The sequence below is a fragment of the Prenolepis imparis genome, unplaced genomic scaffold, assembly GCF_030444845.1.
Source record: "Prenolepis imparis isolate NDT839.2.m4 unplaced genomic scaffold, iyPreImpa1.0 SCAF_11, whole genome shotgun sequence".
NCBI lineage: Eukaryota > Metazoa > Arthropoda > Insecta > Hymenoptera > Formicidae > Prenolepis > Prenolepis imparis.
In genome coordinates this window covers 12359029-12384747 of record NW_028141169.1, presented here as the reverse complement: position 1 = coordinate 12384747, position 25719 = coordinate 12359029, and the positions used below count along the sequence as shown (strand labels likewise).

General features: G+C 30.8%; 1 long non-coding RNA gene across 1 annotated transcript in view; it reads right to left on the bottom strand.

Moving 5' to 3' along the window:
• Positions 1–5111: 5111 nt before the first annotated feature.
• Positions 5112–25719, bottom strand: part of LOC145942649 (uncharacterized) — an 81003-nt gene continuing 60395 nt past the window's right edge. Inside the window, exon 5 of the long non-coding RNA XR_014426397.1 lies at positions 5112–5152. This is a non-coding gene — a long non-coding RNA (uncharacterized LOC145942649). The remainder of the gene's footprint in view (positions 5153–25719) is intronic.

The window sequence follows — 25719 nt, the reverse complement described above, 5'->3', positions numbered from 1 at the left end:
ATCCAAAGTTCTATAATTTTTTTAAATTTTCATAATAAAATTTGGAAAACGCATGACATATTAAAATATTAAAACAATTTAATGTATTCGCTAAAATGACCTATAATTACAAAATTCAGTAGTTTTTTAGCATCCTCTGTATAGAAATTGTCAGACATTTCTATAAATAGAAATTAATAAGAAATTAATTTCACGACAACTCGCTATTTTATAAGAGAAATGGTGAACGAAAGGTGTACGCGAATTACGGGAGATATAATCGAGAGAAACGCGCGGACTATCTGTGAATCTAGTCCTTTTATAACGTTAGTAGATCTTATATATACATATATATAATTTTATATAATTTCTCATATAGTATATATAATTTTATATAATTTCATATATATATAATTTTACATAATTATATATATATATATATATATATATATATATGTATATATATATAATTTTATATAATTATATATATGTAATTTTATATATTTGCAATCACACTCTCTACGTATCTACTATATTTTATACTACCGTCCTCTCCCCTTCGTTTCCACACGTGCCAATTCTGTCATGCAAAGAATGTGTCTTCAAACTGGGCCTTTTTCGCGTAGCAATCGTCACGTGGGTACGGCCCGATGATGTTAATCACGTGTTAACTGTGTACCCGGATATATGTATAATAGTATCTATTATTTTAACAAATTTTTCTTTTTCAAGAATCAAAAATATACCCTACTATTTTAAACTGATGTCTCCCGATATTAAGTTTAGAGAATTTAGAGAAATTTTTTTTCTAGCTAGGCTACTAAATTGGCGAGATTATTCGAAAGATATTTTATTTATCGTTCAAGAACGTTGATTACATTATTTATTTATCTCGAGCGGAATCGTTTATACGATAACCGCGCGATGAATGTTAATTCTTAAAAGGTATGTATTTTCGTGGCTACAACAGATGCATTCCTGTGCAATGTCCTGTCAATGCAATTGATATTTAAGTACTGCACTGTTAATTGGAAGATAAAAAATAACAATTTGTGAGACATTATTTTCTACCAAGCTTGTATTTTTTATTTAAATTTAATTTAATCTCATTCGCTTTGCAAGAAAGAACTTCTTTACGACAAAGAACGTCTTCAATCATATTTCAAATATATATATTTAAATACAAAGAGTAAATTAAATTTAAATTAATTAAAAATTTAATTTAAATTTAATTTATATATAATTTGTATTCAAAATTGTATTCAAATATATATATTTGAAATATGATTAAAGACGTTCTTTGTTGCAAACAAGGTTCTTGCAAAGCAAACAAAATTTATTCATCTATACTTCCTAATTTTAAATATTAATAAATATAATAATGCAACAAGATGGTTCTCACATGTTTACAACAAAATAAATTTGTTTTCTCGCGGAATTTAATAGAAAATATTGCCTCATTATTATATATTATTTTTTCGGGTGCACGCATATACAAATAGCAAATATTTAATGTCCAGCAAATATTTAACATTAATAATAATTTTTGAGTCGAACGAAAAACTCGAGAATCGTAAATATCTCGCTCTAGTTCGACTTTAAATAAATATATATATATATATTTAATAATAGTAATATATAAATAAATAATAGAAAAAATGTTTATCAGAATCTCTTCTGCGAAAATTCCGTCGTCCGAACTGGAACCTACGGTTTAACTTTAAGAGGAAGCAATCTCGGCAAAACTAATCGATATCGTGTATTATAGCATAGATATACTTAGATTAATAGTTGAGAATTAAATCGCAATGTTCAGTGAGCTAGTTTTAGTGGCATCGCTTTTTTGCCGACTCTGCGAGATGAGAAACGAAAAGAGGAGCCGTATTTTTCTACGATAGCTTTGTATAAAAACGCGCATCACTTTCGCAGAGGATGTATCTCTGCGATCCTTCGTTAATTCGATCCGTACTTATGCGTCTCCTTTCATCATTTGCGAGAATTTCGCGCACGTATCGCGCAGGATTCGTCGCGACTACTTAGAATATTTTCACATAAAAAAAGGTAGTTATGTATAGAGGAATCGTGGACAACTTGTTGACAAGCTCGACTAACAAAGGAACCTCGCGAACCCGAAAATTCTGGTTTTGGTAAAACCTTATACATACTTATAGGGAGGATAAATAGATGAATTTAATTTTCAATTACAGTCCAAACATGATTCTAAAGGGTAAAACCATCCCTTTTCGAAAAGCATTCGAGATATTAAAAAATGTTTTATACAAAAATTTCATGGCAAAAATATCTCTATTTAAAAAATAATTTTTAAAAAATAATTTTTAAAAAATAATTTTTTTTTAATTCTTTCAAAAATCATATTTTGTGTTAGAAACAAAAATATTGTTTCAAAATTTTATTAATATGACTAAATAGGAATATTTTTATCATGAAACTTTTGTACCAAAATTTAATATTGAAAAATTTTATAATTTTTTTCAAAAATCTTGTTATAAAAAATAATTTTTTCAAAATTTTATTAAATAGAGATATTTTTACCATAAAACTTTTGTACAAAACGTTTTTTTATCTCGAATAAAATTTGTGTAAAATTTTATCTAAATCAGAATTTTCAGGTTTCGCGAGGTTCCCTTGTAAGTTCGAATTTGGGGGAGGTAAATGAATCTGCAGAATAAATAGGAGAGGATGATTTCAACGAATGTACGAATTTTCGCCGCGATAAAAATTTAATTGTTGCACCAAATTATCGAAATAAATAGCAAAGTATGTATCGTTACAACGAGCAATTGAAAAGTGCGAGACACAATTATAATTAATTTTATTCTTAACGTATTACACGTTATATTGCGTCCATTTATTATCCCGATTGATCATCTTAATCCATTAAAGTCGAAAAGGAGAGTTTTAGCCGCGCGTTAATTAAAGCGCATAGAACACGATTATTTTTTATCGCCAGGAGAAAGTAGTTTCGATACTCTTGTAACACGATGTAACACACACCAACAATGTTAAGTGCCATGCCGTACCATGTACTTGATCGAGATTTTTGTCTCCCAGCATACATTTGGCGTATGCAGAAAAAAATATATATATATAATAAGCCCAATATATTACGTATGTAATATGTTATACATAATAAAGATAACGCGCTTTCCGATATATATATATTCTGTGTGGAGTATGTTTAATTCTCCTCTTAGGATAATATAATTTATATATATATACATATATAAATTAAACAGGGTGTATACTCCCGGGGAAAACCTTGAAAAGCTGGTCTCAGGGAATTTTGTTTTACCTTGAAAAATCAGGGAATTCTCATGGAATTTGATTCAGGGAATTTTAAAAAAATTGCCTTTTTGATAATTTTATTCTTAGCGCTTAAGAAACATATCTTTGCAATATTAAAATTTTTTTTAAATGTGATTTTTTAAATTGAAGATCTATTTTTCAAGATATGAAGATCTTATATGTTAGTTTCATAGAAAATTGTTCAATTTCTTTTAATAGATAATATTTAAATAAATTAGTACTCTTTATTTATTTAATAAATAAATAAATAATAATTTAATAAAAATAAATAATAATTAAATAATAATTATAATAATTATATATATAATACTTATTATATATATATATATATATATATATATTATAATAATTATATATATAATAATGATATATATTTAATTATTCAATAATTTAATTTAATTGTTTACCAAATTTGAGTAGACACCCTGTTAAAATAAATATAAATAATATAAAAATAATATAAATATATATATACAATAAATTTTTTAAAAAATATAGAATTTTCTTATTACTTGTAAAAAAATTTCTGCGTATATGTGAAAAAGCTGACGAATTTCGATTTCAAAATGTTGACAATTTTTGGTCGAGTTTCCCAGAGAAAAAAATCGATCTCGAGATTGATAAAAGAATTTGTTCCCGAAAAATACATATCGCGGGATAGAGTGCGAGATAAATCGCCAACTGCTTCTACCGTTTTTGCGGTAATCGAGGACGAATCGAGGCGGAAGAGAAAGAGAGAGAAAAGCTCCTGTCGGATCGAAAAAAGGCGCCGACGAGGTTCCCGTCGTGAAAAACGGCGGCGTTCTCGCCCTCGCATACTCGAGAAACGCTCACACACGCGTGCGCGCACGCGCGCGCGCGAGGAAAAGGGCCCGCGAGGATGACGTATGGGGTCCACAGGGTAATTTTTTTTCCCCGAGAAGCGTTTTAGCGCGCGAGATGCGCCTCTACTTTTTCCGGCGCCGTAATCTATAGGCGCACTTAATACAGCCGCCTCTCGTTTTGAGTAACCTCGCCCCTTCCTCCCCCTCTCTCTTTCTACCGCGCATCCTTTTCTCATCTCTTCTTTTCGCCCCCTTCCCCCCCTCTCTTTCCGACATGCACTCGTTCAACGTATGACGCCGTTCCGCTCGTTCCTCACGCTGTTCTCCCTTCTCTCTCTCTTTCTCTTACGCTCTCTCTAACGCTCGGCATCTCCGGGCTCCACTTAGCCAGACTGCATAATATATCACGCTGCTTTTACATCGCACACCTATCTACGACCAGCGAGCTTACGATGTGACGTTTACGCGGCGCGGCCACGTGCACGCATTGCGTTTTTCGCTCTCGCGTCTGTAAATCGACTCGGGTACACGCTATAACACGGTTAACGAGAGGGATCTCGGCAAAGGAGTAATCGTTTCTTGTTACAGAGAGAATTTTCTCTTAGAATTTACTCTGAAAATCATGCTAATCGTGGGACAATATGGTAAGGAAAGTATTTTATGAGAATTTCTCTGATTAATATTTATCGCAATAAAAATAATATCTATTACAATAAAATATAAAATATGTTTTATATTTTATTATGATAGATATTATTAGTTTTATTGTGATAAATATTAATCAGAGAAATTCTCATAAAATTCTTTTCATACCATATTGTTACACGATTGGCATGATTTCCAGGGTAAATTCTAAGAGAAAATTCTCTCAGTGTACTTTTTTTTATTGCTCGATACAATTTAAATGCTCCATGGGGCTTTTGATAAATTCGCACAAAGTCACATTACAGAGATTAAGATAAAAAAATAATTTAAGACTCACCGGTACGATGTTCAATGGCGGAGTTAGAGAACGTAGCGATCTGTAAAATACAAATATGTCCAAATTATAGAGTATCCATTTAACATATATAATACAAGAAAATAATTAATATGCACGAGTGAACACTTTGCATTTTTTTACATAGATATTTAGTACGCAAAAGTTACGGAGCCCTTCAAATAGAACGATTTTTTAAAATATAAATTTTTACAAAATATAATAAGAGAGTTTAATTATTATATAATATATAAATAACGCAAATATAACCTCATGTAATGAAATATTTGTCATTTACCTGTATAAAAATATTAATAAATAATTAAAATTTTACAATTAAATAATAAAATATTAATATAATACCAATATTTTATTATATAAATGTATTAATATTTTAAATATTAAAAATTATTAATATTAAATAAATTCTTAAAATAAAAGTAAAATATACTGTTACATTTTACATGCATTACATGTTAAAAAATTATATGTAAAAAAAAATGGACGCAGAAATATTCATTCATCAGAAATATTCATCATTATCGCAGAAATATTTAATTTCACACAAACATACAGAAGTAATAATTAAAATAAATTAAAATAAGTTAATTAAATAATTTAAAATACAATAAGTTTCTTTCAATTGTCTTCCCGGATCTGTTTCTCTTCTCTTGTTTCACTCATTTGCGAAAACACGATTAATTAAGATTGCATGCGCACTAATCAGCGATCGCTGATGACACTTTCATGGCACTTTTGATATTGATCGAAACATATTATGCCAATTTTATTACAACGCGTTGGAAAAACAATATTAAAATAGCGATTGTACAATCAAATCCAAAAATCGAACGACTGTAAATTCACATCACGTCATTCTTCGCAGTGATGCTATTCTAACAAATAATATTATACATATCTCTCATTTTAGAATTAATTATTATTTGATATTATAACCCAAGTATGTGAATAAATATATGAATTAAAATTAAAATTTCATAGAATCTTATATATTCCAAAAAAATATGTCAGCTTTGCTGACATATTTTATTCACGCGATATAGAATTCCTAGAATAAATTATCTATAATGTGCAAAATATATGTATATCTATTATTATTAAACGATCGATAATCGTATCTTTCCGTCACTTATACCACTCAATAATTCATATTAATACACGAATTCGCGTTAATATTAAAACAAATTGCCGAATTAAATGAAACAAAATGTCGAATTAAGTAATGACAACCACACGCATAATATATCGATTATTTAATAATAATGGTACTTAATAATGATATATTAAACAAGTTTGTTTTTCATGTTATATTTTACGTGATTTTATTCAAAAGGAAAACTAATTTTATGAGAGGATTGATTGTGAGTGAAATCGCTATCAAAGATCGAATTCGATCGCACGAGCTGTTATAATTTTAATAGTAGCAAATAATCGCGTTTAGCGTCTTTTATTATTTCTTATTACTTTGTGCGAAAGTTTTTGACGCGATAATATACGCAGCTATCTTGTCGTCGAGCGAATGATGACAAGGTTACACAGTATGTAAACAATGCATACGTTATCCGTCACAAAAAACAACTCCCAATGCCATATACAATAAAGATATATAATGTATATACATAATAGTTTTATAATTTATGGCTCCGTCACGAAAGTAACGCAATAAATACATACATATTCTATTCTTTGAATCTCAAATTATTTTATTAATAATTTTATTAATTATTAACAAATAATTGATCTGTTACTTTACTCTGCTTTTTACATTACTTGAATTTCTTGATACTAATGATTTGTTGTTTTTATTGCGTTTAATCTGAAAATGATTGGCAAATTAAATCAGTAAAAAATTCTAAGTTAAAAGAAAGATTGTATTTAGATATATTTGATTGCAAGATGAATAAAAGAAATTTTCATTGTTAAAGAATTACTTATTGACCGTAAAGATCGCAATAAAACGATAATTTATAATTTCTATTCTTGGAAAATAAAAATTATAAATTATTATTTCGTATTATGCGAACTTTATTTCGCTTATTATTTTTAAATTTAGAGCTAAAGAAATAATAGTCATATACGTGAATAGCAGGCGATTAAAATAATCAAAAAGAAAATGATATATATATATATATATATATATATATAAATATAATGTATTAAATAATATAATGTATTAAATAAAAAAAGTGACATATAAATATAAGTAAAGTATAAACCGTTTATTAATAATTAATTTGAAATACAAGAAGTATAAGATATTTCGCGCGAATTTATTTTATAGTTCGTGAAATATTTCAACAGTGAGAAATAACTTACATACGTACGTAATGCTAGTTAGCCGCTTGTTTTTGCGGCATTTTACCGCGCTATTGTTGACACACCGTGTCCTTGTTGCCATTCGCGGCGACACTCGACGACATCTTTGCATTATTAACATTTTTATTATATCAAAAGCACGATTTTATTCCTCGCAATTATTAGAATTAGCAATTATATATAAATTCGGAATTATTAATTGACTCGCACCGTAAACGACACCGTAAGAATATCGCGGCGACGCAAAATGAGAGGAAATGAGATTTTGCGGTTAAAAAAATCTGTCGAATCTTTAAAAATTCACGAATCTCTTTGAAATTTGGAGTAAGTTGGGTATCAATTCAATTTTGCGAGCAAATGTGATACCAAATTTTATAATTAATTAAAGATGTGGAAATGTGAACAGAAAATACTGAATCGCGTGTGTTAATGTACTTATTATAATCTTAAAAATCAACTCTACACATAAAATATAATTATTTTTTTAATTATTTAAAATTTATTTAAATATTTTTTTAATTTTTGTGATATAATTTATAATTTTAAACCCTATAATTATATACCCTATATATATTTTTTTTATCTTTATAAAATTTCCTCACCATAAATACGGTTTTTTAATAATAATTGTTTTGCTATTTAATTTAAAATTGACAACTATTTGTTTCAAATAATAGAAAAGTATGATATACGCGCTATGTCATATTAATAATACATATTGTATATTTCGTATGATTTTTTGGAAATAAACTTTGTATTGTATATACAATCCTGAATTTTGATTGAATATTTTTGGATATAATCCACATTGCATCTTAAATAGCCGAATTAATAAACTTGAATATTAATGAATAGATATATTATTTACATTTCTTTTTCATTAGAAATTGAATCAAATAGTCGTCGTCACAAAACTTTTATGTCCTTACTATATTCTTATGTGTCGTTCACCGTAAGAATTAATTAATTAGGCGCGATATCAGGATAAAATTGCCGATGTCTTTTTTTGAAATTTGTCAAATTATATGTTCATTCATTTCTGTTATATAAATCGCGCGCGAGAGAATAAAGTTGCCCTAAAAATATTTATCAATCGAATTAGTATATGCAAATTGGTTTGCGTGATTTATCTCGAATAAATCGTAGTGTCGTGTTGTTTTTCCCGGTGTAATATAATAAAATGTGCGTGCGATTAATGTCGGGAGCGCCGAGTACAAAGTATCGTATTTTGCGTGCGCGAGACCATAATTATTCGTATTTTCGTGAGTGAAAGCCATAAAGAGGCAGCAAAAGATCAACGAGAGAGGAGGAGACGAAGATGACGGAGCAATCAGGTAAGGTAAGTGATTATCATTTTGTTTAAACTCGTTACTTGCGAAATTAATTGTTCTTTTATTTCCGTGTTGGTGATACACCTTAGATTAACTTGAAGGTTGAAAGTGCAATTGGTTTGAGTTTTTTTTTTTTCCATGCTAAAAATATGTATATAGAATTACGTAATGGTTATAAAAAAAGAGGTAGCAAAACAAAATTAAATTAAACAAAATAAAATTCTTTCATCATATTTTTTATATGGCGAACTATAATTGAACACGAAAATTGAAGCATATATATTTAAATTGCGTGTATTTTTTCAAGTGAAAGATGTTGAGATCTTCTTCGAAAGATTTTTACTATCATTAATTTATATTTTTTTTTATCACAAGATATCCTAAGGAATGCGATAGTAATTTTTGTTTTTAACTTTTCGTCGAAATTTGGAAAAATTGAATGGTTTTTTAATATTTTGATTGTTTATTTACTTCAAGTTTGCTTTTATTATAATTTTATCATTTAAAAATTTTTGATCTGTCAGATCGATTTCGACATTTTATATTCATCTCGACATATTAGATTTCTATTCAGTAATCTGTGAAAAATCCTGAAGTTTGAATAAACACTTTACGATCGTGATTTCTTTGTTTATTTTACAACTTTATAACAAATCTACATCAAATATTTAATTGCGAAAATCTTATTAAGCTTCATCAAGTTTCTGTTGAAAACTGAAAGTTTTAACAATATATTTAATTTTGAATGGAATTAAACTTTTTCACATTGTATACCTATCGTAGTTGTATAAAGTACATTTAAAGTAATCTTATAAGTTTTAATCTGAAATTTCTCAAAACTGATAGAGTATTTTGAAGATCGAAATTATATCCAATTAAGAAATTAAGAAGAATGATTTCCTTTTCTTGGATTTATTCTCATTTAAATATATAATCGAATTATATTATTTTCTAGTATAGTCATATCACTCGATAGATGTTACTTTTATTGATATATTCTTGAATATCGCGTTAAAATTCTTCACAACTGACTAAAATAAATTATAGCATCAGAAATCATCAGAAGAGCAAAAGTAACAAAATTGACAGAAGTCAGCTGATCAAAGAAATGCTACAGACAAAGATATCGTATTAAAAAAAAAAACACGTGCAATATATCTCCCGAATAAGTTTAATCTTAAACACTACCGCCGAAATCATCGTATAATTTCGGCGATGACGTCGACGAGGATGAAATCATCAAAAGAGCAAAAGTAACAAAATTGACAGAAATCAGCTCATAGTTGGAAAATTTGTGTTTTCTTGTTGAAAACGGTCCCCGTTAAAATTTTTGTGTTAAATATTTAACACATTCATGTGTTAAATTAACATATTGCTAATGTGTTAATTGAACTCAAATGTTAAATTATTAAAATAACTGAAAAAAAGTGTAAACACAATGTGTATTTACTTTTAATTTTACACAATAAATATGTTCGATATTATTAGTGACAAGATTTATCTGTTAAAATTTACAGAAAAAAAAATATTAATTTTACTTTATAATATAAGTGGGGATGATAAAATGTAAAATTAACAATTTTTTTAGTTAATTTTTACATTAAAACTATGTTAATTTAACACAAAATTTATTTTAAGTTTACTTGAAGTTTGCATTTATTTTATGTTAAAATATTAACACAATATTCGTGTCATCATTTAACATATCCGTATTATGTTAAATTAACACAAAAATTTCTGTGGACCGTTTGGGACATGTGATATTTGTTAAATTTAACACAAATTTTTCAACAGAGATATCGTATGAAAAAACATGCAATATATCTCCCGAATAAGTTTAATCTTAAACACTACCGCCGGCCCCGAAATCATCGTATAATTTCGGCGATGACGTCGACGAGGATGAAATCATCAGAAGAGCAAAAGTAACAAAATTGACAGAGATCAGCTGATCAAAGAAATGCTACAGACAGAGATATCATATAAAAAAAAAACACATGCAATATATCTCCCGAATATGTTTAATCTTAAACACTACCGCCGAAATCATCGTATAATTTCGGCGATGACGTCGACGAGGCTAGAGGGAAGAGCGTTCTCACGATTACAGGAAGCAACCCTTTGCCGCGCGAACGCGTCGCGAGGACCGAGGGCATGCGTGTGGCTGGAAGGGAAGAGGGGGAGGGAAGGGGGGGTGCTATATGTCCATTACGCTTATTACAACCCCGACCACCCGCCGCCGCCGTCCTTTAACCATCCGCTCTCCCTCGATCCGCCCCGCCACCCACCCTTTTACGTGGATGAACATCGATCGACACACACGACCTGGAATAGTCGGCCGCGCCAGTCAACGCACCAGGTAACTAAATTGCCCTCGTTCTCGACGTCCCGAATTCGGTTAGACCGAACGTCGCAACTTCGATATAATGTCCGGGCCACTTTCTGACGGTTTCCTCAGCCAGTTGGGCATATATTGTTTCTCCATAGTAGAGAAAAACGCGCTCTTCCTTCATACTAATCCTTCTGTCGATGCATAATATTTTACCCTTTCATCGATGTATGGATACCCAGGTACCAATCGCGTATTTTTGACCCGTTATTTTAGGAGGTTTTTGAATACAAAGCCTTTGTTTATTTTGCTTCGAACGGAGAAAAGACATTTTTGACAGTTAAAGATGCTTTTGGATACCCAGATATCCGTTCATTGACAGAAGAGTTAATCTTTGGGTTGTATATGTCTCTTAATGCTGATATTGTCGTTTTTTTTTTTTATTTTTTTTTTTTTTATTTTAATTATATTGTACGAAAAGAAAATTGAAAAAAAGAAAATTATGCTAGTGTATTTTTTATTTTAATAATTTCAAATTTAATTTCAAATTTAATTTTAATTTAATTTCAAATTTAATTTTATTTAAGAAGATGATTAATGCTAATGATTAATGGAGAGAAAAATATAAAAGAAAACAATTTTAAATATACAAAGAATTAACTGCGTGTATAAAGAAACCGGATACGTTTGTGATATAATGTTTCTTCCGTGGACAAAATGTTTATACGCATCGCACGCAATAAATACCAAATTTTGCCCAAAATGCAAACCGCAATCATGTTGTACGCAGTTTTCTTTATGCTTGTCAAGTGAATTGGCATCCGCAATGTGCGTTGTAATAATATATTTTAGTTATATTGCGCTCATTGCGAATAACATTTATTATATATGGCACACATAGGAAATTTATAATAGTTTAATCGCGGCAAAATTATTCCAAATATATATATACATATATACACATAAAATATGTGCAAACGTATTATAGGATTATTCAGAGATTATTAAGAGATTTATTCAAATGCAAATAAAATGAAACATTATTCGACTCTAGAAATAAAATAACGAAATATTAATATTAAAAAATAGATGCTTTGATCTGCCTTAGTAAATTGCCAAGTATTTATTTCACGATAATTTAATTTTAATGTAAAATTATATTTAAAAAATCCCTTTCTCTCTCTTCGCGCTGTTCCCGCGTTTCTTCTCTCTCCCTAAAATCGGATCGGTTTTCCCGACTGCGAAGAGCACCCTTTCGACTTCAGGATCGACGAGTCGGAGACAGGCCGGGAAGAGTGCGGGCACCGAAACCCGATCGTTGTTTACGCAGTGCGTCGTACCTACCTCCCCCCGCGTAAGCAAAGCGTCCATCCATCCACATCCATCGCTTCGAGCAAACACACCCCGCGATACCCTAAAAGCGATATTCGGTTCCCGAAGGTCGTCGCGTCTTCCCTCCCTCCGCCCCGTGCGTTCCTTTTCTTTCATATCCTTTCTTCGATTATATATATAGATTTATTATAAAATGATTATTAATATCGTGTAGATTCGCATAATCAACGATTAGGTTGAGTTCTTCGCAGACGAGAGAGGTCCAAACAGGGTGTATACTCAATTTTGTAAGGAAATTCCCTGAGAATTTCTTAATCTTCCCGGTATTTTCGTTTAAAATTTCAGGTAAAATTAAAAAATTTGTATAGATGCAGCTTTTTAAAAATTCCTTTATTGTATATCCTTTTTAATGTTTTCTATTCATACGATTGGAAAGTTATCAAGAATGCTGTTTTTCTAGCATTTAATATTGATTAATTGTGAAATTAATTTGGACAATAACAAAGTGCGATATATCATTATATCTAAACGCTAAATATATATGCAAGAATATAATATAAAATAAAAATAGAAAACAAAAAATTATTTATTATAAACGTGTTAAGAAATATTAATTTATTTAAATTAATTATTTATTAAATTATTTATTTAATTATATATTTATTAAATAAATAAGAAGTACTAATTTTTTAAAATATTACCTGTTAAAAAATTGAACAATTTTTTATGAAACTTATACATAAGATCTTGACTGAAATAGATCGTCAATAAAAAAATCGCATAAAATTTTAATAAAAACTTAAATATTGCAAAGATGTGCTAGACATATGTTTCTTAAGTGTTAAATAAGAGTAAAATTATCAAAAGGGCAATTTTTTTTTAATTCCCCGAATTCCAATTAAATTCCCTGAGAATTCCCTGATCTTCCCGGTATTTTCGTTTAAAATTTTAGGTAAAATAAAAAAATTTGTAGATGCAACTTTTTAAAAGTTCCTTTATTGTATACCCTTTTTAATGTTTTCTATTCATACAATTGGAAAGTTATCAAGAATGCTGTTTTTCTAGCATTTAATATTGATTTATTAATTGTGAAATTAATTTGGACAATAACAAAAAGTGCGATATATCATTATATCTAAACGCTAAAAATATATGCAAGAATATAATATAAAATAAAAATAAAAAACAAAAAATAATTTATTATAAACGTGTTAAGAAATATTAATTTATTTAAATTAATTATTTATTAAATTATTATATATTTATTAAATTATTTATATATTTATTAAATAAATAAGTACTAATTTTTTTAAATATTACCTACCTGTTAAAGAATTGAACAATTTTTTATGAAACTACATAAGTTCTTGATACTGAAATAGATCGTCAATAAAAAAATCGCATAAAATTTTAAATATTGCAAAGATGTGCTAGACATATGTTTCTTAAGTGTTAAATAAGAGTAAAATTATCAAAAGGGCAATTTTTTTTAATTCCCTGAATCCCAATCAAATTCTATGAGAATTCCCTGATTTTTCAAGGCAAAACTAAATTCCCTGAGAATACCAGGTTTTCAAGGTTTTTCCCGGGAGTATACACCCTGTCCAAAGCAGTCAATAGTCAGTTCTTATTGAAGACCATTCTATAGGTACTGAATAAAAAAAAAAAAAAAAAAAAAAAAAAAAAGATGAGGAAAAGAGAGGAAATAATTGTGACAGGAGAGATCACCCGCTGACAGGGGCGCGGCTCCTGATTGCTGTCGCATTGTGCACCGCCTCGTTCCACAAACGAGGACGAGGAGAGGCAGCAGCATTGTCGCCCGCGTGCATCGTGCCTGAATAAAGTCGGCAGGTCGACTACGAATGACGAGTGGGAGGAACCGCGGAGGAGAAAGACGCTTCTGACTCAGGAGACGCAGGGGGGGCGGGAAAAGGGGGCAAAAATTAAACCCCAGAGACAATGGGTCAAGCGTCCATAGAATCGGAAACACCAAACACGCCCTTGCCCTTCTGTCCGCTTCTTTTTTTTTCTCTCTCTCTTTTTCTCGGAGCCCCCCCTCGATTAAGCGGAATAAAAATACGGAACGTCAGCGTGTATTTGATATCAATATATTGCACTTTTGTTTCGAAAGTGGCAAATATTAAAAACTTTTAATTATAGAGAATTATAAAAAGTGTAGGAAAAGTGTGAATTATAAAAATTATAAAAATTGTAGGAAATATTACATCGTACAAAAATATTATTAATAATATATTGTACGAATAAAAATAGCTTATGCGCGGATATATTTTTTTATTTGTGTTCTTGTCGAATTGTTATCGAAATATAAATGATTACTCATGAAATTATTTGAAAATTTATTATTTTACAAGAATGTATTTCCTTTTAATAACATATTATGTTATAAACATTTTTATATTTTTTTGTTCTTCAAATTTATAAAATTTTAATATAATTTTAATAAAATTATAAAAATGATTTATTTTTTAAATTATAAATTAAAAAAAGTTTTTAAACCCTTGTGTGTAATCAATTTCGTGAGTATAATTATGCTAGATTATCTACACATAATATCCTACAATTATGTAATTTCTTCAGGTTGAAACTAATTGGAACATTATTTGAATATTTGGTTTTTTCTTTGACGTAACTATTTAATTGATCGAAAATCTGATTATATGATTCTATTTATGTATATCGTTTTAGACTTAAAAATTCATGATACCCAAGATGTAAAATAAAATTTATGACACACAAAATATATACATAAAATAAAATTTATGATAAATATATACATATATTTATAAAATCGCATTTTAATATTTACTATTTACATATATTCGCGTACAGCCGTGAAATCGCGATGCAAATTCGAACGATACGAAAAGAACTATCCGAAAGTATTGAAATTTATCGTCCGCGAGGAGTCAGAGAACCGGTCCGCGCATTCGACATTATAACAGAAGCTACTTAAAATCTATCACCCGCGATGCTCTCAATGACACAGATGCACCGGACCCATTCACGGTTACGTGTTATTTTATTTCATAGCCTCTCGCGCCCTTTATGGTGTCTGCTGCGCCGATGTGGCGTATTAAACACGAATGGACGGCGAGACCGGAGCGCGGTGTAAATGGAACAGCAGATAGGGAGAGGAGCGCGCAACGAAAGCTACGCGTTATTGCAACGGTGATGAGGAAAGACAGCCAGAGTAGGGACATGCACACACATACACATAATGTGTATATATATATATATATATATACACACACACGCATTTGTAGCGCGCAATGTGGACACAGTCAAGGTCCAGTGATCGGCTGATTGATTGTCTCTACGGGGGTCGCTATTTAGGGGTATCATCGTGAACCGGATGACAGAGGCGCACGGATGCCGCCGGGATAGTTCGCGAAGCAGATCTGTTGAAACTTTGACACGTACGATCAAAGACAAAGAGATCTTCGGGGTTTTTATTTATTAATTAAAGCAATTAACGCGATCTAACGTTGTAAGAGTGTAGAGAAAAATCCAGATACATTGATGATAATGCAAATCCTTTAGGAAAGATATCATTCTAGAGGAAACATTATTATAAATATAAATAAATTATATTATAATTTATAAATATATTAATTAATAAATATATACTATATATATATATATATTAATATAAAAATTAATGATATATATTAATATATATAATTAATTTAAATTATTTGATTAATTTATTAATATATAAATTACTATATATATAATAGATTTTAAAAAAATATATATGTATGTACATAAATATAATGGGCGCATATATAAGTGCTTGTGATTGCGGCAATTAACGCGCACGAAGTGACGCGAATTGCAGAAGAGGACGTCATTTAGTCGACGACGACGAAATGGCTGCCTCGGTCATCCAGTACTCAATTGGTGTCCCCCACGTTTCCGATCACACGAAGGAAATCGCCCTCCTTTGGCTTTAAATCGGGTCACCGGATATGTACTCGAAGGACTATAATGGGGACGAAAGCCTGAAGAGGAAGGGAGAATCCGAGGAATGCGCGAAAGGAAAAAGCTACGAAGAGAGGGTGAAAAGGAGCACTTTGGCTTGAGAGAGGAAGAGATTTGGGGAGGAAAAAGCGTAGGATAATTTTGTCAAATCTTGTGGCAAAAATAGTAATACGTTTTATTATAATTAGTTAGTGTAAATTTTTTGATTGAATTGATCTTCATGTACAGAAATTTTTAAAAACTAAAAAGTTTTCATTGTTTGACTCTTCTTGTATTAATTATCCAAGTATCTTGATGCCCCGATATTTTAAATATTTTAAATATTATATAAAAATCCTTTAGAGAACATTTTATATATATTATCTAAATATTTAAATTTTTTTAAATTAAATTATTATAAATTGAAAAATATGATATTCGGATTAATTACGAGGACAAAATTCATAATTAAAATAATAATATATAAATGAAATATTTATCAGAAAATATGAATCATAAATATGCAAAAGAATATTATTGTAATAAGATATCAACGAAATAATGACTTTTAATTTCTCATTATTTTTAATTTTTTTCTTTAATTATTTCATTTTTAATTATTTTTAATTTCTCATATCTCATGACATAATTGATCATAATAAAAAATAAAAAATTTTAAAAAGATCAGACTTGTATTTATTACTTTTACTACTCGTTAGAATTTACAGTCATTCACAGATTGACATAAAAGATTTATTGTATTATCAAAAATCATAATTTGCGAAATAAAGCGACTTGCGAAGTAAGAGTACAAAAGAAAGAGGAAATCGTCCCTTCCGAAGAAGGCTGGATGACAGCAGCCTTGATAGAGAGGGCGAGCAAAGAAAACGAGCGTTTCGTCATCAGAAATTAATGCAGGGTGACACGGAGGAGGGGGTGGGGTGGCGTCACTATTGTCCCCCGGATTCCTGACTCGGTACCAGTCGAGCACCCCGTAACCGAACGAAGGGAGGGAACGAATGCGAAAAAATTCAGATGTGAAATTTTCATTTCCGTCGCGGCCCACCGACTCGGAAGAAATACTTCCTGGACGGGGTGAGAGATTCTCTTCCCGAGAACGAGGGCCGTAATATTGACAGTCTCTTGTTTTCCCTTCTGCCTTCTGTCATTGACATACACATGCACGCACACACATGCTGTAATCTCGCTCGTGACTTTTGCATAAAGATAAATTTATGATTTGCAGGATTTCTCTCAAGAGAGCTCTTTGGAAATTGCATTTTTTTATATGCCTTTTTTTTATTGACGATTTCGAAGCGAATCGTAATATTGACTTTTTGTGGAAATGTGAATTTGAAAAATAATTAGTTAAAAATATTAATTTAAGTGTATTTTATTTTTAAAATATCAAAAATAAATGCAATATTATTCAAGAGAGACTGAGAAATCTTCTGTAATTCTTTCTAAATCATTGTTAATATTTTAAAGTATTCAAAAAATAATTTTGTTATTTTATTCATATAATCTCTATATTTTTTATTTATAAGTTTCATAATTTTAATAATTTTATTAATAATTTTATAAAAACAGACACATAAGCAAGAAGATTATAATTATATTTATACTCAAAATTGAAAGACGAAATAACTCTAATTAAATAATTGAGACAAGGGCGACTCATCTGTTTTCTGACAATTGACATATCAAGAGATTATTAAGTATCATTATAGAGTATCTCGAGATAAAAAGAGTTAAAAAAAAAATTCTTGACGAGCAAGAGTGTTCGCGAAATCGGAAGAAAATTTTTTATTCGCGTGTAAGTTTCTCGTTTTTTTTTCTCTCTTTTTTTGCGGCGGCATCTCCGATGAAAACTTGGACTCTCGGCTAACTCGATGTAACGCTTCGGCGCACCGCATGGCGGTGGATCTCTCTCACCGGAAGCTTTTATTGTTTTACAAGTTTACTACGACCGTCCCGGGGATCGGACTGGCCCCATCTACCGCCGATTCGATTGCCTCGAGGACGACCGCACCGCATTTTCCGTCAAGACTTTTCGCGTGGCTGCCCTCGTGCTATCATCTCCCGGGAGAGAGAGAGAGAGAAGGGGGGAGAGGAAACACTCATCTTGGACTGTGTGTACACATATCTCAATTCGAAAAAATAAGAAATTTAAAGAATAATTTAAACATAATAGTCACATAAAAAAAGATGAAACTTCAAATTTTAAAATATCGCAAGACTATGTAATATAGATCGCAAAATAATTTGCACTGATTTTTTCTTCAAATCTATCAAAATTTCTTACGAATCTTTTTATAAGTGTTTCACAAGAAAATGGAATTTAATCCTTCTGAAGCAACTTTAAATGTCAAAAGTGTGTCGGAACTTTTCTCCACCCAAAACAAAATACAAAGGGCTTTTGTATTCGGAAATCTTTTAAAATATAATAGGAAAGAATATTCGATGCCCACACAGAACTATAAAAACTATATAAAATACTAAATATTAACTATAAAAACATTATAATGTATCGAAAACACGAAATCCATACATTGATGAAAAATTATGCATTCGCAGAAGGGTTAAAAATGATACATTTCATGCTTCAAACCTTGAATAATCTCCAATGATATTCTATGTTTCTCAATTAATAATACTTTAATTTAAAAAAAAATATTCTATTTAAAACAATGTTTACAAATAATTTACGTCTGTTACATTGAAGAGATAGGAACTTTGAAGATTAGAACGCGGAGGAAAGCGGGAAAAATAAACGCTGACATAGTTTCGCGCGCTACAGGTACAATAGACGTTTATGTCTCGCGTAAAATTATGCGTAATTAAATTAGGACGATATCGCGGAAGGTAGGCGTACGAATAACGCGAGCGCGTCTTCCTGTCGGCTCTTCGGGCTGTCGGGGCTGCACGTCTCCCACGGGGGATCGTTAACGTATATCTACGTATATACGGGGTTTGACATACAAACACAGGCGGCTAGTGTTGTAATTAACCGCAATCATTGACGGCAAACATACAACGAGATCTCCCGCGGGACGTCATTGACCGAGGCCATCGCAGGCCTCGCAGGAGTAAGGAGTACACAGGGTATATACATAATTCGCGATCAATATTTATGACCGAAATTCAAGGGTGAATCCACCGCGTTTGTGCGCTCTCGCGGTTACAAGAACCGCGGGTCAATATTTATGATTGGGAGCATCATCTCCCGTTTATATAGTTGCACGGTTGGCCGATAACGTGCATGCGCGCTCTTAATGAGCGTTACGTTTATTCGGGGGAACTTGACTCTGTCGTAATAATTCGGGGTGGGATCAAGTTCAATAATGTACTTAAAAATTCGAGTCGAATCCGATAATCAAATTGCATTTTCTAAAGGATTCGAATAATACTCGATTTCATATATTGTATTCTTGCGGAGGAATCGAATCTAGAATATAGTCATACTCGAATTTTAGATCGAGTACCTACAAGGTTCGAAATAGTATTTATAAATACTATTATTAAGTATTTATAAGTACTATAAATACTATTATTAAGTATTTATAAGTACTATTTCAATAGAAAGTACCATTAAATACTATTATAAATGCTTATATTAAGTATTTATAATAGTACTTTCTATAAGTACTTATATTAAGTACTTATAATAGTACTTTCTATCGTAAAAAAACGAATCTCTCTTTTACAAGTAGTACTCAAACTCTAAGATAAAAAATCTATTTATGATAAGTACTCATAAGTACTCATAAAGGGTTTGAACATATTTGATTTAGATTCGAATGTACTTGGAAGTACTGTTTTTTTTAATAATCATAAAGAGTTTGAAACCATGCAAACAAATTCAAACCCACTTGTAATATACTTAATCCCATCGCTAGTAATAATGAAACATCAATATTGGCAAATAATTGGTACGATACGAGGAAAGCTTTCTCTCTTTCTTTCTCTTTCTCTCTCTTCTTCTCGTGTGCGTGTAAGCATGTGAGTCGAAGAGTAAAGAAACTTTCCTGAGGAGTAACGTAAGAGTCGCGAGAAAGTTCTGCGCAATTCCTGAAATGGAAAGGAACTGCTTATTGTGCATGCAGAATATTACGAAATTCGTAAATAGAGTTTAATTTACGCGACGTATAATTAATCGATCTTCCAAAGAAAAAAGAGGATTATAAATTCTATCTTGATTAATATAAGCGAAGGTGAAAGTAATCGTGTATTTAAAAAATACTTGACATCACAGGAGAAAGTTGTCAATACTCGATTAATTTTGAATATAAAATAATATAGTAAAAATATAATTAAAAAATATCGAGATGTGTGTATAATTAAATACTTGAGCTAAAGAATGTTAATAAGAATAAATAGATACAAAAAAGAATATATGATATAATATATGATGCTTCCGAAATTGTGACACAATCGGCAAAGAGATAATTTCTGGAAAAAACATGTATTATTTTCTTAAATTTTCAAACTCCATTTTTTTCGTAAAACATCTCGTGAAAAAATGATGTGAAACAGACTAACATAAGAGTCAGATCATTATCTTCAGCAGATCGATTAACAAAAAAATTCATGTGTTTTGATCCACATCCCCGTCTTGGATAAGTCCTCTATAAATTCTAATCGTTAAATGACGAGAATAGTCCGAAAAGTCAGGGTATTAAGAATCGTGAAAATTGGAAGAAATAATGTATATAAAAATTGTTTGATGGGAAAAGATTATTAAAAAGGAGATTTACCAAATTCGAAAATGAGATAAAAGGAGCGAAAAAAAGCGCGTACGTCATAATCACTTCAGCGATATATATAAAACAGCACTGATAGTTGTATTAAATACAAATAGATCATACATAAGTGAAACAAAATTATTTTACACTTCGAATTTATTTTTTCGCGAGAAATCACCTCCTTGTTACGCCGGCAGATTCTAGAGGGAGATCCTTTTTAGGATTAAACTCCTCCTAAATAAAAAAAAAAATTTAAGTAAAACTGGAATCAAAAGTTTCATCAAAAGTTTGTCTCCTCGTCCAAGAAAAATACCACACCAAATAAAATTTTGTCGAAACTCCTTCTCTCCCCCTCTCGTTATCGCCGTCAGGATCCGCCAGTTGGTCGCGCCACGTGCTTCGAACGTGTACAGAGTTTCAGTTTCCCATCTTCTGGGAGTAAGAGAGCAGCCTCTCCCTAGACAGGGTGTCTACTCAAATTTTGTAAAAAAATTCCCTGAAAATTCTCTGATAAAAGTAAAAATATAAAACAAAAAATAATTTATTATAAACGTCTTCAAGGAATACTAATTTATTTAAATTAATTATTTATTAAATAAATAAGTACTAATTTATTTAAATATTATCTGTTTAAAAAATGAGCAATTTTCTATAAAATTTATAATTTATATAAGATGTTGATATTAAATGTAGATTGTCAATAAAAAAAAATCATAAAATTTTAATAAAAACTTAAATATTGCCAAGATATGTTAGACATATATGTTTAAGTGCTAAAATGAATAAAATTAACAAAAAAGGATAATTTTTTAAAAAATTCCCCGAATCCTAATCAAATTACATGAGAATTCCCGGATTTTTCAAGGTTGACGAAATTCCCTGAGAATACCAGGTTTTCAAGGTTTTTCCCGGGAATATATATCCTGCTAGATCGCCGCTCTCTCCACGTGCTCCGTACACCACAAACCTATGCGTCTGCTCGCGTGTCGTCTTTGTGCGTATGCGTGCGCTCGTCGTCGTCCCCTTTGCCCCACTTCGCGCTAAAAGCATATCTATGTCGCGTCTCGCGAATACACACCGGGGGGAAGGGGCTAACGAGGAGAGGGTGGAAAAGAGAGACTCCCCTCAAGATTCTCTCTCGGTCGGTGGGTCGTAGACAGCCGCCGCTCCACTTTTCCTCCGCGTCGCGAGGCGGATTTTAGCGGCGAGATCGTGGAGATTTCGCGAAAAGCGCAGCTCTCCTAGATACGTGTGTTTCGCGACTCGATTTACGGTTGTACGTTCATTGTGTCGGCGCGTAATCTTCCCGAGTCATGTATAATAGGATAAGGGAAGTAGTGGTTGTTGAGGCTTTTTGAGAGTTTTGTTTTTGTCAACTATATAAGTACACAGAGAGAATTTTCGGAATTTTCTCTAGAATTTAGCCTGAAAATCATGGTATTCGTGGGGTAATATGATATGGAAAGAATTTTATGACTGATTAATATTTATTACAATAAAAAATAATATCTATCACAATAAAATATAAAATATATTTAATTAAAAAATTTTAATAAAAGTATAATAAAATTTACTGAAAGTATATGATAAAATTAATCAAACATATTTTTAAAATTCTTTCCATACCATATTCACAATTACCATAATTTTCAGCGTAAATTCTAAGAGAAAATTCTCTCTGTATAGATACTGCTAATTATATTTAATATTATAAACATAGAGGAAAAATGTGGTAAAACATATTTATCCTATGTATTTTTATACTATATATATTTATATATTTATATTTTATATATTTATTTATATTATATATATATATTTATGTTATATATTATATATTTATATATTTTATATATATGCTTTTTTATAATTATATATTTTTATTTATATCGATAATTAAGTGTATTCCACCTAAACTGATGTAAACTTGTCTGCTTAATCAGTTTGTTCGTCAAAAAAACTTATAATTTGTGCATTTGCTGCTTGCTTGTGTCGAGAGTTTTTTTCTTTGATTTTCTTTGACAAATTATATAATGTAAATAGCCGTACATAACAACAAAGTATTTTTTGATAGCGTTATTCTACACGTTTTTAGATTTCTAAAACTAAATTTTTTTATTATTAATCTCACTATATGATTTTTATTAATGTTACAAATCAATTGCTCCTCTTTTTTCCCGCTAACGAAAAAAATCCACTTATTATATAAAGAAAAATTGAAACCTATAATATCATCAAAACTATGATGCAATAATATGAAGTGATCTCTAATAAATATACGAATTAAAATATTAATTTTGAAAATTTTTCAGCTAGAGACTATAACCCAAAAAATATAATGTGATATATCGATTTTTTCAATATTTTTCCTTCTATAATTATTTCAAAGTAGATACGAAAGAAAACGATAGCATCAAACAGAAAATGAATCTGACATCAGACTCGGAAGAGAGGACTGCAAAGGGATATTAATCTAATGTAATCTAAGGTATTTTTGCTGACGGCAGAGAGTCATTCCCCGTTTTAGGCAAGTGCATATGTGTGTTTATTGAACGGACGAAGCGAAGAAAGGGGGCAGGGGGGCACACAGGGAATCTATCTCCGTCGCAAGCTCTCGTGCTTGTATGCACGAGGGCGCATTTCGGTTCTGGCCCATATGGCTGGTATACACGACCGATTATTACATTACGTATGTAGGCCCAAGAATTATAATCCAGATGAGGGGGATGATACTGACTGCAAGTTCGGAGTCCGCGTATATATTTAGAAAGCTCTTTCAACATTTTATAAAGAATCAGGCAGAACTATTACCCCATGTCATATCATATTACCCCATGAAGTTACATGACGGAAGTGTAAGAAATTATCCTTGGCGTGTACTTGAAAAAAGAAACGTAGATATCGAAGCAGAAGCTGTGCGATAGCTAAAAATTTTATAAATTATTATATGTATATGAAAATTATAATGTTATAAATTCTATTATAAATTATATTTTATAAATTATATTTTTTATATTATATTTTATATTAAATTATATTATATTATATTACATGAAATATTTTTTATTATATTTAATAGAATATATATTTAATAATTTAACAATATATGTAAATAATATTCTTAAATAGATACAGTAAAATGCAGTTTATTTTGCAAATGTGGCACTAATACTCATATAGCCATTTTATCCCTTTAATAAATAATAATTTAACTTATAAATACATAATAAAAAAAGGAATGGATATAATCTGTTTTTAATTTTACAAAAATATTATTGGACTATTTCACATATTATTCCGCAAAAAAATGTTACAAATACAGCAGGTCATTCACCGATTCGCATTCTAATAACTATGAGTGATCTCTAATAAGTGGCAGTAACGCCAGCAAGATTGAATTCATTCGACCGCATTTTCCGCCCCTGTATATACATACATACATACATATAGGGTGGTCTCGGCGCATAAAATTGTCCGGACGTTTGAGACTAGAAGGTTGCAGGGGGAGAGAGAGAGAGAAAGGAACATCGTGATTCTGATTAAATCAGCATTAGACCAAGGGGGGTTGGTTCTCGTTGCCGCGGACTTTCTCGTGTTGCACCCCTTCTCACGAGTCGTCTCACGACAATGACACCAAATGTCGATCCGAGGCCCCCTTAGCGGGGCTGTGGAGCTTTAATCACGATCCTCCGGGCTACGAGAGCGCGCGCTGTTACACTAGCAGGTGCCCCGACTTGCCCCCCTCCCCCCTCCCCCTTTTTCTAGAGATCCCTCGCGGCCTCGATTTCAATTGACACACGGGAGGAGAGCATGCTGCACTTTGCACGACGGGCCACTCTCTCGGTCGCCTTCGCTTTTGTGCGTCCGGCTTTTGATGTCGCGCCGAGTGCGTGAGTAGATGACGTAGCAAGTGAGCGAGATGACGATCGGGATCGGTGAGAGAATAATTGGGTCGTTCGGCGGAAAAGGGACGTGCGAGAAAAATATACTTCCCCCCTCCCCAAATTTTTCAAGCCGATTCGATTTTTTTTCCCCCACGAATGACGAACTATTTTAAAGGGAGGAAATGATCGGAATGTTTTTATCCGAGGAAGCTTCGAATAAGTTTTGAAAAATTGCAAAAAAGATAAATGGACATATTAATCAAAGTGTTAATCAAAAAGTTTGTTTTCAGCAAAAACACAAAGTTGTAAACATGTGTTGTCCTTCTTTACTGTATATTATCTTTGATTTTATTATAAATGTTGCTATTTAATGAGTATTTCATACTTTACAATTTACTTTAAAGTCAAAGATTTTATATAATAAAAGAAATATCAAATAAAAGAAATCAGGAAAATATATCTGAAAAAGAATTAAGATAAATTCTTGATTATTATTTTAATTTTAATTTTAATCTCTCCTTCTCCATAAATATTTAATATAGATCTATACAGATGATGATTCTTGTGACATAATTATTGGAAAAATTTTTTCACGAAATTTCACAAAAAAACTGTCAGAATGTCTTTATAATTATTTGCGATAAATGCTATTATAGATTCCTTTTCCTTTC